Genomic DNA, 16,406 nt, shown 5'->3' on the forward strand with positions numbered 1-16,406 from the left:
GATAATTATACTCACATTTCTCACAGGCTTTTCTCTGTGCCAGAACGAAACAATCATAAACTGAAACCACAGACTACAGCAGTGCCCGTCATTATCAGCTGTGGTTTGGTAAAAGCAAAGTTTTGTGTTTTATAACACTATAATCCTGTTACATACAAGAAGAATCATAATCATTATTTAAACTGTGCTGTTCAAAGCAAATTACAAAAGGAGCAGAAAAATATCATGATGTCATAATAAGACAGCAGCATTCGAGAAACCTTGACACCAAATAAATTCTGAGCAATTTAGAAAACAAAGACTCGCTCAAAGCGTTTTTCCATTGAGACGAATACATTAATCACATTCACCAAGCCTCTGAGTTATTAAAGTGAAACGTTTCCTTGGCCTACATCTCCCACCATAAAGGATCATCGCCTTAGTTGTCTCATTTTAAAAAACAATGGCTTTGAATAATAATGCACTCCCCCTCATATGAGACCAGAGATGCAGTAGCACCAGATCTTGATCACCTGCCAGCTCACCTTGCATAACGTTACACAGCAGCTTACACAACAGGTAGCTCTGGCCAAGTTGACTTATTGGTCCAGCAGGGTGGTTTTACATGCCTCATAAGTCCAACCAAGCTACACTTCATGGACTTGTTGCTGGGCTGAAAACCAGTAACCAAGGACCTGGTGAACTAGCCTTTACTCTGATGTTCTGGTTTTCCCAAACACAGATGTGTACATAACCACAGAACTAATTTCAATGGATTTCAGATTTTTCCCCATCCATACAGGATTTTGTAACTACATGTAGGATACTGCAGTGTAGATGAGATGATAACAGCACGTTTAAGAGCAAGATAATCATCACTCTCTCATTTTATTTCACTTAAGTTCAAGGGAGTCAAATAAAACTGCTGCTCATTTTCCAGTGATACCTCCTCAAATCAGCTCAAGGACTGTGAAGAGCCCCTGACTGAGCGCTGGCAATCATTGGTGCAGCAAGCCAGACGAAACGAGACAAGACGAGAAGAACAAGAAAAAAAGAACTCAATGGTTGAAGTCACATATTGCACATAGGATATCTTGATATGGCAAAGTTTAGTTTGCACTGATGTTGCACATGAGTGAATTTGTCAGTTTGGGTGTGTGCGCTCTACTGGAGGCAGTGTTGATTGTAAAGTCTGACAGCAGGCGGATGCTCTGACAACAGAGCATCCGCCAATCCAGAGACAGTCAAGATATTTTCTAGTTAGCAGCGAGACAGCGTCAAGCTCAGCAGCTACACGACGCACACCGTCTTCAGCCTTCACTTCATGGAAGACGGCTGGTCAAGAAAGGTCTCTTGAGGATGGTTTTGAGGCCCCTCTAGACTCTGCTGATGCTCTACTGCAGCTGATCCTCCATCTTCCTCCTGTTGCCATTTTATCCCACAGAGTTGTATCAAGACAGTCCATCACAGGTGAGCGAGAGGTGATGGGTTACACGTTTCCTTGGCGTTGGCAATAAATCCAGTATTTTCTTACAGCATGTAACATATTGAGTGAATGCGGGCAGAGTGGAGGACAGCGAGGCATGATGAAAGTCACCAGAATTAAGAGGGAGGGCAGGGTGTGGTGTCTGCAGCCGGCTTGTAACTGCGTGGATCACATCACAGGGCACGCTGCCGTTGCGGAGGGGGGACTTTACAGTGTCATCAGCTGACAGCTCAGTGTCCTCACTGCAGAGTTGCTCTTTACTAGCAATGTGCCCAGAGTTACACCATCTATCATTAACAAGTACTGCCAGCCCCCTTCCCTTCTCCTTACTGTTTTCCTTTGTTCTGTCTACTTGTATCATCTGGAAACCGTCCAATGCGGTGTTTGTGTCTGGGGTTAGCACAGTTAGCCAGACCTCTATCAAAAGCATAATGCTTGGGGGGAGTGAACGAGGAGCACCTCTACCAGAGAGGCCAAGTTTCCAGCTGCCAGGAAGAAAGAGAAGCACCACAGTCTTTGACCACAATGCAATGATGATGGAGCAAAACACAAAACAAGAGCCAGCTTCCAGCAACAAACCCTGACCACATCTGGCCGTACTTTTTCTACCAAGATCTAAAAGAGACAGTTTCATGCTTGCTGTGCCTCTCAACAAAAACTGAGATCTCTGCTTTTAAAAAGCTTAACCTCAACGAGCACATTAAAGTAACTTGCACTTACCATAAAAATGTAGCCAGTTAGCCAATGTCAACTAATTTTTCCAGGTGTAAAATTAATCTTTGATAGTATAATAATTAGGGTTGTCCCGATCCGATCACATGATCGGAAATCGGGGCCGATCACGTGACTGCAGACCGCTCGGATCGGACGTTATGTCCCGATCAGGTATCGGATAAATAATATATATATACATTTGTATATTTATTGTTATTTTTAATCACATTTACAATATACGAGCTAGTGATTAAAAATAATGAGAATAAAATAGTATTTATTAACTACCAGCGTTTACAGGCCGGGTCTGAGCCTGTGACAGACGCCACTGAACAGCGCATGCGCGGAACACGGCAGCACACAGCAGTTTGTTTTGAAGCTGAGGCGCGTGATATGCTGCTACTATGTCTGCTGTGTGGAAATATTTCAAAGTGAACGACGAGAACAATTGCGCTGGCTCAAACGCTGGTTGGTTACCGTGGCAACAGAAACTCAGAACATACATTAACATACGTTGTTTCACAGTTTATTTATCACAAAGGCAAGACAGTAGAGGACACACACAAGCAGTAAGAGGTGCACTTTCCCCCTGAAATTATACTTTTTTCGTTAAGCAATCATGTCACTTCCCTCCACTGATTAGGCCTAATATAACAGCTGCGGCCGACCGAGCTGCATGTTCTGTGGCCAGAGCCGGTTACCTTGGCAACGCGTCACACCGAGAGATATTAAATAGTCCACTAAGCCGCTTCTTGTGAAAAACTTACGATTTTAACGGTAAAAACAACATTAAAGTATTAATAATTGATTTAACATTTATTTCTTTCGTAAGTAGCCATGGTGTAAGCGGGATAATGCCCTTCGAGGTGTCCATTATCAGAAATGAAAGCGAAGTCCATTCATTCGCGTCTGACGCTTTGCATCGGACTGTTCATGCCTCCGCGTCTTCCATTAGTTTCTGGTAAAGGACACCTCGTTGTCTTATCCCTTACTTATTGTTGCACTATTCCTAATGGGAAAAATTTTTTATTTTATTTCTGTGTTCTGTTCTGACTTGAGACTGTAATTAAGGCTACCTCATAGAAGTTTACAGCACTGCATGCATGCACAATTGTGCATACGTGTTACATGTTAATAAGAGCCATTGGTAAAAAAAATAAAAATAAAAATAAGGGACATCCTGGATGTTATTCTTTGCTCTTAGTTCGTTTCATAATGTTTTATAGAAGTATCGGATCGGGACTCGGTATCGGCAGATACTCAAAGTCAAATGACTCGGAGGCAAAAAAAAAAACGACATCCCTAATAATAATGACACTATATTTACCTTAAAGCTAGTGATCTGTTTTCCATTAATGTGCTTTAGAAAGCAGTTACCTTAATGTAATGCCAACTTTAATGTTAACGTTGCTTTCATCCACAAGTGCTGTTGCACCGGCCGTACACTTCCATTAGCAAGTTTATTAAATGGTAATTTTCACTTTCTTTAAATTGTACTTTTGACTACAGATTGCCAGTATCTGGTTATGGAGTGCATTGTGTATGGATAAGTTAAAAAGTAATTACATGCAAAAAAGAACTAGAAAAAGCCAATTAAACTGAGAAACAGGAGCAGAAAAGCTTAAAAGCCGGTGAGACCTGCTATAACTGGCTGCCACTCGTGCAATGCCAGAAGCTGGGTTAAAAGAAACCAAAGTTTACTGCTGGTAGATGACAGGACATGACTTGTGGTTTCAATTATCTAAACATCCTACACAACCTCCTCCAAAGGACTTAAGTATCACACGGTTGTATCGCCACTATTTCTGCCAACAGCACTGAACATAAACATATACTCCTGTAAAAAAACTGTAACTGCATTCAAATGTTTATATCTGTCTATAGAGATCAGCCAAAATGTTGTCTTTGTGTCTCAAGTTGCTAAAACGATGACCACTGCATGGAGGAGGAAGTCTGGGCCCAGATATCCATTAACTCTCATTCACATGGCTTTAAGAGGTTTAAACTCTGTAAATGTTTCGAGAAATGACCCATGCTGTTGTTTTTCTGTCTTAATGAATGTGGGTAAATGGACTAATCATATACATCACAAACAAGCACTAACAAAATTTTTCTTCTCTATTTTCAAAAGCAGACAAAGCTTTCATTTTCTCTAAATTTCCCTTTAAATATGACAGCGCTTACACATGAAAATGCTTCTGAAAAGTTTGAGTACAACGCATCGCTAGTAGGTCTATGAGGCTATGCTTTTAGCTGAATGCTAATGTCCGTATGCTGTCATGCTCATACTGACAGTAATATGCTGATAGTTACCATTTTCACCATCTTAGGTTTAGCATGCTAACATTTTCTAATCAAAACACAAAATACGGCTGAGGCTGACAACAGTGTAGCCTACATTTTGCAGGAATTTGTTCATAAACCAAAGCACTGAACAAATTCAATTTGGCTGTGATGGTACAAGGCAAAATGTCAGAGATCAGTGGTGGACAGACCGGGCAGCATTTCCATTCGGACTGTCATGCTGCAACCCTGATCAGGCACAAAACAACCCTCCTGCTTCTGCAATAGGATTCTGTGTGTTACTCAAGGACATTCAGCAGTGCGGGTGCTCACACTCTGCAATTTAAAAAGCAGCCACCCAAATACCATGAAACTGTTATCAACCACAGACTGTTGGGAAAGAATATTACAGCAAACTGAGAACAAGCACATATAGGAGTTGGATCAGTGACGTTCTTATGTAACATTACATGCCAAAGAAGTTTTGGCTGCAGATTTTGGCTGGGAGATACTTAGTCTTAAAGTGTGCCTATTAATGGTGTGTGTGTGTGTGTGTGTGTGTGTGTGTGTGTGTGTGTGTGTGTGTGTGTGTGTGTGTGTGTGTGTGTGTGTGTGTGTGTGTGTGTGTGTGTGTGTGTGTGTGTGTGTGTGTGTGTGTGTGAGTGAGTGAGAGAGAGAGAGAGAGAGAACATACTGTTCATGAATTTATGTCTAAGGCTGCCATTCAAAGCCAAACAGAGAAACTATCTTAGTACTGACATGGAAAACTCTGTCACCCAGAGGTCACGCTGCCAAAAATATTACTGCTGCAAAACTAGATTGTACTTTAGCAGCATCATTATAAAATATAAAACTCTGCTTACAACAACTTACAGGTCTTTTTGCTGTTATCGTGCAGGGAATATGACCACGTATGATAGGTTGAAAAATAAGTTTCTTACTTGAAAAAGAATTGGGCAACTTCCAGGACACTAAAGAATCCAAATTATAGAAATAAATAAAAAAATTCCCTTAAAGCAGCCTCACTCGACTAACACAGTGAAATGTAGGTCGCATGAAACTCCTGCAGACATGTACAGCTTGTTATTACCCGACATGACCTGAAGTCACATCCATCCAAAACCACTTGATTCATTGCCATCAAGCTTTATGTAACTTTATATACCGAAGGAAAGCAGGCCAGACTGTTCTGTTCCTGTCCAGCCCTCAGGTTATAAAACAGTTACATAAGTTACAGTACATGTTCAACTTCTCTGAGCAGCTCCACGTTAGATCAACATGTCGGTTAACGTCTTGTTTTTAGATTTCTTCTTAGCTGGCACGATCTTTTTAACTACCTGGATGTGCGTGTGAGACATGAACATCTGTAAAATGAAATGAAGCTTATGCACCACTGGGTGTACAAAATGATACGAATACACAGAAATGTAATGAAATCATTTGTGAACATTTCCAGCTTCCAACACAACCACAGAGGTCAGAATAAATCCTTGACAGTTTTAATAAGAAGCTTCAGAAATGTGGGATTTCTTGCAGGACTGTTGCAATGGATTGCACGATGCTGTTCTGTGCAGGTGCTCATGTTGTTGTATCCACCCTTTGCAAAAGCTAGCTTCTTCACGACGTGTCGGCTCTGCTCTGATCTGATATCCAACCTGCTCCACAGAGTGCATCATAGGCAAATCTTGTTTTTTTTTTTTGTTTTTTTTTAAGTATTGAACAAGACAGGTTATAGATGGAAAAAGTGAAGAGTCAGTTCAGCTGAAAACTGAACTTTCTGAATTCAAATGCAGCTACTGTTCACAGTACAACACCAGCAACAAAGGCAGTGTAATGCCTTGCATTTTTACCAAAGCATTCACTTGATCAACACTTGACTTGAGCTCCAAAAACGCAGACACAGGAGGAAGCCTGAAAAACTGTCAGGGTTTGTGTCGAATTGACAACTTTCATTGAGATGAATGGAGCGGCATCTGGCGACAAGGTATCCAATTGTCTGAACTCTGGGACCTATACAGTAACCAAGGGTAACAATCAGGACTGAAATGTTAAGAATTACAACTTAAACAGCATCTACTGACCGTGTCAACCTGAATGAATGAGGTGAATCTACAGACGTCACACAACATACATTCAAGCATGTTTCCACAGCTTTTTCCCCAAACTTTCCATGGTGAAGTTTTTTATGATGAGTAAAACAAAAAACTGCAGCAGTGGGAGAAGAGTGGACAGGACTTTCAAACTCAACATGCACACAAACATTCACAATAAACCTCCAACAAGATTCAAAAGTTCAAACTACGGAGAGTTGAAATCTTAATAAACAAGAATGAGTCGTATGAGTTTTACCCCCTACACCATCTTACCTTATATAACCTCACACAGCGGGCCAAAGAGGCGTTCCAAGCACATCTGATTCAGCCAACGCTGCATTGTGGAGTGCAGCGTTACTTTTGGCCGGGCCAGACAGAGCGAGAGGCAATTTGAGTTCAGTGAATATAGAAACAGGACGCTGATGAGGGCAAAATATGAAAAGCACAGAGGGGGGATAAAAATAAAAGATGAAGACATGATCAGGGAGATGGACAAAGACAGGGGGAGACGTGGGAGGGGAGCGGGTGTGTGGAGAGGCAGGGGGGAGGGGAGCAGTCTGGTCTGTCTGGTGTCCTAAAAAACACCCCCATGACCAAAGGGGGGGGATAACCTAAATTTCTCTGGTAAAAAATAGGACTAGACTTTAGCCTGGACCTGAATCTCCTCCCAAACTGAGTCATGCACTACTCTAAATATCAAGGCACACGGACACAATGCCACGTTCATTATTCAAATTCTTACAGATTAACTTTCGGTTAATCAACATCGATTTATTGACTGTTTCAAAGGAAGAGTTCCCTTTTTCAAACCAGATCTCGCTGCTCCAGACCTCTTATTTTTCCCTGGTTGTTCTGAAAAATGCTTTGGTTTGCATGAGCAGTTTATCCTTTATGGTCCTGTTGTGAGAAGTTCAGGTGAGAAATGGAAGAGATAACTCGTGCTTCAGTGTGAGGTCTTATTGCATCCTGCAGGTAGACGGGTCCCAGCACATTCTGAGCTTTGCAGTCTAACATCAGGGTCGTAACCTGACACCAGAAGCCACAGGGAGACTGTGGAGGGAGCCCAGACTATAATGATTATAACTAGCTTCTATAGCATACTTTCACCTTCCCTTCAACTCCACTGATCCAACCAGAACAAATTATCTTATATAAATAATTTGTCTGTGAAAAACTGATAATATCAGTCAGTCAAGTGCTCTGCTGGATTCTTCCCAGAAAACAGTGATAAAACCAACAAGGCCAAAAACAAAAGTCTGAAATTTGTGTTTTGTAATACCACTTAAATGCTTAGTTGTCTAATACAGTGTAACTGCCTCTGTTTTCCAAACTTGTGTACTTCCTGTCTGAGAAACGATGTACCTTGGTGTGGTGAACATACTTTTACAGACCTAATTTGTCATTTACACAGAGAGAACACATGAAATGTTTCATACTGAGGGTTTGATGGCCAAAATACCACAGACTTTCCACTTCACATCTGCACCCACAGACACCATGTAATTACCTCCTGAAAACCCCAGAGAGAGAGAGAGAGAGAGAGAGAGAGAGAGAGAGAGAGAGAGAGAGAGAGAGAGAGAGAGAGAGAGAGAGAGAGAGAGAGGCAAAAAGAAATAAAAACGAATGATAAAGGAGGAGGGGAGTGATGAGAAGACAGCTGCTTGCATAAGCTGCCTTACATAAGATCTGGCTAATAATGCCACTGTTCAGCTTACAAGAAAAAAAAAGTTAGACAAGATGTATGCCAAGACGCACACACACAGACACACACACAACCTCCACTTTCACCACTTCTCCCTCCAATCACCACATTGTCTTATTGAACTCCACTTCACTCAGACACACAAGCTCGTACCCTTGGTTGATACGTCAGCAGTGTTGAACAGTGTGTACCAGGGCCTCATTATAAACCCTGCAGGAGCTCAGGGCAGATCTAAACGAGGGAGGGGGGGAGACAAACTGAGGGGGGTGGGGGATAAAGAACCAAGAAAATGAACATGAACTGCATCAAGTCAAGCTTTCCTAAAAAGTCTGATTTGGCACAATCTGCTCAAGCTCAAGCAAGTCTGAGATTCATTTTGTCAAAACATCTCTGGAATTCAGAGCTTTAAGATGAGCTCTGAAAGAAAAAAATGGCAGAATGAGGACTGAACGGCAGCTTCAGTTTATAATTTGACGGGAAGAAGCCTTTGCCTTATACCTCAATTTCGCACCAAAACGGACTAAATAACCACTGCTGAACATGTCAACACTCTTCATTTAGTTCTAAAATAGATGTGATTGGGAGAACACATGAAAGCAGAAAACATAATTGATGTGGTTGTCGAAATAAATAAATAAAGCTACAGCGTCCAAAAATGAATGAAAAACAAACTCACTTCCGTAGATTGAGACAAAGATATTTTCCTGTAATTTACAAGCACTCAAAGCAGATCGTCCTTTGATAAGCTCACTAACAGCCCGGCAGACTGATGCGCGACACCGATGTCAAATGACCGTGGCACCACCCGCTTCCCAAATGCAGCTCATTTGTAGAAATAATAAAACCCACCAACGCTTCAGTTTATGGCTCTGAAAATGGATATTGTATAACACCTTCCTTTTATATTGCACTGGCTTACAGACTTAGAAGATCTGCATCACATCCCCTCGCTTGTGTAACAGAATTACACAATACTGAAGCCTGCTGATGGTGGTGGGGAGGGAGGGAGGGGGTTAACCCATCAAGTCAGTTTGCCTTCAATCAAAGGCAACATGAGGCACACATGGTTTAAATACACGGCGCATTTAGAAAACCTTCTACCTTTGCACAATATGTGTCAGTGCAGCTGGTTTTATTTTTAACAGGTTTAAGTCTCTGCAGTCTTATTATCCCATTCAATGAACACACGCTGTGTTTTGATTTAATTGGTGAAGTGAAAAGGTGTTTCTGATCTTGACATTGTTGAGGATTCATCACTTTTTAAAAAACCATGTTTCCTTTGTGTGCTTGACTTCCTGTCCGGACATCTAGCAAGTCGGCAGATGGATCCAATTTTCCGACTCAGATGTCAAAATATTACATTACATTCACAGGCAGATGCTCTGTGTTTAGAAACTCCATAGGCTGCTAATTAGCACACGTCAGCATGTTAACATGCTAAACTTAGAGCAGAAACTGGTGCACACAGTAAACATTAGACATGCTTCACAACTGCATCTCTGTGAGCGTGTTAGCATGCTAGCATTAGCATTTAGCTCAGCTCACAGACACATACATAGATTGGGTCCCAAATTCACACTACATACCAGTGCTACAGTACACAGCATATACAACAGACTACTTGTCATAGTACACTGTTTCAGTAGTGAGCACACAAATACGTAAAAAAAAACAGACTTTAACATTTAATGAAATGTTGGATGTCAAACAAATTGCCACTTGAACTTTGCAAGAGGTAAAGATGTTGTTCCTGTTTTACTCCATTTTTATGCTGCTATTTGACGGCTACCCACAATGCAGTTTAATTTTTTCCAGGTGTGAGCAGTTCCTCCATTTCTCTCGTGCAGCGTATTGCACACATACCATATGCTTTGAGTAGATTTGTCACACACGACATACTTAAAACCTGCTTCGACTTACTGTGTCGTGTGGAAGTGGGACAGTGTTAGTCTTGATATATAACTAGCAGAGTTGTTACAGATTATCTGGAAAATAGATTTTAAACCACGCAGAGTTACTAACTGTCAATATATTTCAGAGGCAGGAAGATATATTTTCAGATTTCCTGTGCTTGTTCAATGTATAGTGTTTGCGTTGTTTGTATAAAACTAAACATTCAAACAGCAAAGTCCGACAGTCCATCTAAGTTTGCCCACAGCCAAGCTAAAAGTGTCTGACCCATACGGTTTTCCTCTGACACCTGCAGCCTGCTGGTTCTAATTCGGACACAAACCGCTTCCTAATTCGGTCTTTGAAGCTGTAAATACCTTCAATACGTACAAGTTATACAGGATTAGCCCACGTTTAACACTTTGGCCTAGAGGTCGCTCACACAAATTAGCGACCTGGATCAGTGAAAAACGCTGACCTGCGCTGACTCACCTCAGAGGTTATTTTTAAACAGGTAAACCCTCAGGACAGTCCCACCTGGGGGTCATATCTAATCCCCCGCCCACCTGAGCTTCCACTGGCCTGCAGCATGTGAACACAATTTAAGAAAGGAAACAGGAAGAAAAAAAACAAGAGAGAAAACAGCCACCAATGATCATACCACCTATGAAATACTTCAAAATTCATGAAGTTATTGGTAAGTAAATTCAAAACACTTTGCTCATATTTGTCCATCAGCACAGCATCAAATGAAGACTGCAGCTGAGTAATGCAGGAGCTCACACACTTCATCAATACTTCCTGAGTCCATGCGGTGAACTGGAAGGGGTCGAGAAACAGCGAAGGAGGGGTTGGAAACCATTGCGCCGAGATGATCTCTGATTGGATGGCGCTGGCTGCTCTCCAGCCAATCAATGAGGGGTTAGTGGGTTCATTGGGGTTGTTTGCGGTTCACATGGGGACACAGGAGGGGAAGGGTCTCCTCTGCTTGACCTCAGCTACAACAGGAGGTAGCTTATTCTGCCGGCTGCCAATACAAGACTAACAAATGACCTGACTGAAGAGTTACCTTAAAATAAGTGATAGAAAATGAATAACAAAACAGTTTCTATCACCTTTTATATAATTATAATACCCGTCATTATTTAGCCAATATTCCATCATGGTAGGTAGCAGATCTAAACATGACACAGAACTTTAACAAAGGTCAATTATCAGCTGTACTCTGAGTCACGGGGATCGTTTTTCTCCTCAGAAATCAATTTCCTTCCACTATCAAGATCTTAGACGGACTCTTTCTTAAAACCTTGTTGGCAAGCCAGCAAATGTTTATCAAAAGAAATCCAATCTTAGCTTTTCCATCTGTCTGTGCCGGCTTTTACCTCCCCTCTCAAGTTTACCAGACACGCTACATCTAAAGATCTAAAAAGGGACGGTGAACCAACAAGGAAAACCCAAGTGTGGACGACAGATTTCTTATCAAATATAAGGTGCAGAATAGACTGTGTCAAAAGCAACAATCGCTGAACCAAACCAAAGGCTAAATGTGATCAAACGTGACCTAAAATGGGTCTGCAGCTGATTTAACAGCGTCTTTGTTTACACCGTTGCTTTCACTTAACAAAAAGAGTCATTTTTAGGTGTCTGGTATTCTCTAGTTTGAGAATAATTTGATTGTGTTCAGTAATTTATTGAATAAATGCCAGACATTCACTGCTTCCTGCTTCTCAGATCAGATGAAAGGATTTGCTGCTTTGGTCCTTTTTATATCATTTAAAGACTAGTTCAGGGAAACTGTGATGGACATTTCTCACTATTTTCTGACTTTCAATTGACACAACGATAAGAAATAAATAGAAAAAAAACCTGCAATGACACCGAGTCCTCCATATATTGAACATTATATTCAATCTTGTTATATTAATGTATTTAAGGCCTGACCTCCCTTTACCATGCAAAACCAACAGATGCAATGATTAGCTACCTCATTGCTCAAATCATGTTTTGTGTGTATGCAATGACCCTTTCTGACCCCTGAGATTAATCATTAATGGGACAAAGACAGAGTGTGCAGAATTTGACATCAAAGACTCAACAGCTACTAAAGTGGATGTGAGTAAGAAACAAACCACTTTGAGGCCATTGCTTTTATTGCTTTTAGCACATTCATGTTGCAACACATGCAGAGGCCACAGAGGTTTTCCCTCAGCTGGAGCATTCAAGCTACCTGCAATCATTCGACATGTAAACTCCAGTACTGTGCTGCAGCTGCAAGGGTCTGCTATATGAGAGTAGCTCTGATTCCAGCTGTGGTCAGGGCAGATAAATGAGTTCACACGTTACCTGCTACTCAAACTTTACTATATTACTATTATTACTATATATTACACAATTATCACCATGACGACTATGACGACGAGCTATGTTAGCTTCCATGTGAATCAATGAATACATATATGGGCCAGCATAGACAAGAGTACACACTTTGTATTTTCTTTTAAGGTGGATCTACAGGATACAGGTCACTTAAGGTTTCACACGTGTTAGACAGAAACTTTCTGAGCTGCTTCCTCACAAAACACATGCTGTTATTTTAACAGGGATGAACATGACAGTCACTGAGCAGACGTTACTGACACACGTACAAGTTCAAACACACACACACACACACACACACACACACACACACACACACACACACACACACACACACACACACACACACACACACACACACACACACACACACAGAAACAGAGGCAGAGTAGTGTAATCTAGATGGGGCACAGAGATGAAGATAAACAAGATGACAGATGAGCACAAGGTGTCGTCATGGATACTACCCCCCCCCCCCCCCCCACACACACACACAAACACACACACACCCATGCCAGCAAGTCTGGCTTATAAGAGGTCACTGAGCTGAAAACTGCTGTAATCTACACACACGCATGCACGCACGCACGCACACACCAGGTCTCCAGGAATCGTGACTCAGTTTACATAGTCATGACACATGCACTCAAGAAACCAAACACACATGATCTAAAGACACGCACACACAGACCAGTTATGCAACCTTCACACAGACAGAGTTGAGGAGCCGTTAGACGCACACACAGAGACACACGACTGAGGACCCTCACTGATCAGCGATCAGTACCTTACAAATGATCCCAACCTAGACCGACATGCCTCACTCAAACACCTGTGATGTGTTCAAACCAAAATGGTCAATTAATCGATTTGACAAATCGACAGAAGATGAATCAGCAACTATTTTAATAATTGATCATTTCAACAACAAAGTGAGTTTGCCAAAGCTCTGACTGACACATCAGACAAGCTGATCAAATTAAAACTGATGACCACAGTCAACCGTAAGTGGAGCTTTCTTAAATTATCCAGGACTGCTGCATTTGTATGTGGAGGTTAAACGGGAATTTCGAGTGGTAGAGTACAAAGACACTCACTCCCTCTTCTCAGAGAGATCCAGCAATAAAAAGCTGACAAATCCAAACAGATTTGTGCTGATCAATAAAAGCCTCGACTCTGGGAGGAAGACTTACGAGAGAGCATAAAATGAGAAAAACGATGTTAAGTCATTAAAAGTTTACATCTTCCCTGCAGGGTGAGGCCCTGAGGGGAGTTTGTTTTCCACCGGCTCGGTAAAGCCTTGCCATTAAAGGAAGAACAGCCTCGTCATTTACCTTCCTTCAGCTCTCAGCCCACACACAGCCTTGAGGTGTGACACTCATCTGCATATTTGTGCCATAAGAACATACAAATGCCTTTATTTCACTGTTGAAAAATGAACAGCACACACAAGGCAAGAACTCAACACTTGATCTACAACTGTCGCCCTGATTTCACCACCTGTTCATGCAGAAAACAACTAACAGATTTATCAATTCTACTATCAACTGAAAATGAAGGTCCATTTGTCATGTGAAAAGGTTGTTAATGAGCTGAACCCATTGAAAATCTGAAGCTCTGTGCATCTTCTAGCTCTTTCACCATTAGCTCAAGTTACCACCTGAACCACATGACAGAGTAAATGAGCAGCTACACAAGACGGTTCAACATTTAACTAAACACACAGATATTTTTCTCAGGAGTCACTAAAAGCCAAATTGAGAGCACAGAATTCACATTGAATATGAAGACTCCTGCCTCACGGCTGTCTGTAAACCGCCCCTCTTCTGTGGAGCAGCTTATATCCAAACAGAGCAGGTTGTATTAAAGTGGTGCAGCTTTCCGTTCGCTCACAGCTTGTTATTGGTCGACGGCACTCATTTGAAAGACAGCTGGTCACCAACACCCGATCACGACGATTCCACTGGAATCTGCTCATTTCACCATCTTAAACACTGACGAGGCCTTTAAGGACAGATTCACAAGTGCCTCTTCAGGCAATATTTAGGTGTGCATGTGCACATCAAAGCATCTCATAGCGAGAGTAGATTCTAATACATAAAAAACAAGAACCCAAATGTGACAGTTAAGGACAGTTTGTTCAGAACATGAACTGAGCCTGTGACCTTTCAGTCGCGAGACCGTTCCTCTGACAACCGAGCCGCCCTGCTGCCATGGTCGCTGACATCCTTTTATCCAGCTTCCCCTTCACTGCTTAAACAGATCTATCCTTCCACCTCCAGTGTCAGACAGGTACAGCCATGTACAATGACATCATGTCCAGCAGGTTCATTGCTGTAAGCCAGATTGTGGCCTTTGCTGTATCTACGACAAGAATCAGAGGAGACGGGGATTTCATATTTTCCAAAAATTTCTCACCTTTCTCGATGACAGATGAAAACAAGCCCGACCAGGCACTTTCTTCTGCCATTAAAGATTTAAATGTTGAGGAGTCCATCCGCTCCCAGCATGTTTTAACAGATTACTAAAACATGAGAAGCGGCGGAGGTCAGAGTGTCTGTTGCCCCACATTCCTCCACTCCTTCCTCCCTCCCTTTCTGTGTCAGTGGTCCAAACTCTCAGGCCACGAGCAGAGACAGCAAAACTGTTGCTCAGCCTCGACTTAAATCCACCACGCCTGCTGTGATGCGTCAGTCTTCTCTGAATATGAGCAGTGGAGGTCAGTCAGTCTACCCAGCATCCATCTCTCTGCCCCTTGCTGTTTAGAATGGAGTCTAGGCCAAAGAGACCCTCCCCCACTGCTTTAGGATTCAGGGTCAGGGACACCCACACGGGTCCAACCTCTCTTTTTGTCCTCATCTACAGCACAGCTCAGAGAGACAGAAACCACTCATTATTTCCTTATTTGATTGTTAAGCACATCAAGTTTTGATTAAAATGACTAATCTACTGAATGTTATTCATGTTTTCATTTGTCACAGTATTTTTTTATTATTATAACAATAAAATACAAGGTTCTACACTTCACTGTGGGTCCGATTGTGATCCTCGTGTACAGAATTCAGTTAAATAACTCTAAATTGGAGATGCAGCTACAACCTCAGAGCAAATCTTTTACATCATTTGCATTAGTTTGTTGAGCAGCTTCATATCAGAGAAGTTTGTACATTGAAGCAATACTAAAATATCTGACTGACCTAAGCAACTGTGGACATTTTAAGTTCGCTTCACACACATTCTGTACTGTTTGAACTAAATATGTAATACAACAAAACCTCTTGTCATATCCCTGAAAATAACATTGAATTTGAACTGCTGAATTGAACACTGAACTGCTGCATTTCACTGTCTCTGTGCCTGCACTGTGCAATGACAACTGAAAAAAAAAGTTGAATTGAATCTGATTTTCAGCCCTTTGAAAATGATGGGATGTGGATATCTTAATCTCATTTTAATTTTTTTTTCTTCTTCGTTTCCTTTTGTGTAGACCTGATCTTGTTTATTTTATTTTATTAGTATTTTTATTTGTACTTTATCTATATATATATGTGTGGTTTTTTAAAATTATTTATTAATCACATCTGTATAATCCTATTATTATTACTGTATCATTTACATTTTTGCCTGTGGGAATGAGTTGTATTGTTCTGCATATTTGAAAATTTCAAAATAAAATATTCTAAAAAAAAAAAGAAAAAAAAAAGAAAATGATGGGATGTTTAGGTTAGCAGGCTGACGGTTGCCATCATTTGTTTACACCAACAAAAGCTTAAGCGAGCAGCATTTCCCTGTAGGGTTCTGCATGTCTGATGCTGACTGACACGAGTCACTGAATTAAACAGCTGGAGTGAACCACAACTTCCAACCAGAGTGATTCAGAGAA

The sequence above is a fragment of the Chaetodon trifascialis genome, chromosome 8, assembly GCF_039877785.1.
Source record: "Chaetodon trifascialis isolate fChaTrf1 chromosome 8, fChaTrf1.hap1, whole genome shotgun sequence".
NCBI lineage: Eukaryota > Metazoa > Chordata > Actinopteri > Chaetodontiformes > Chaetodontidae > Chaetodon > Chaetodon trifascialis.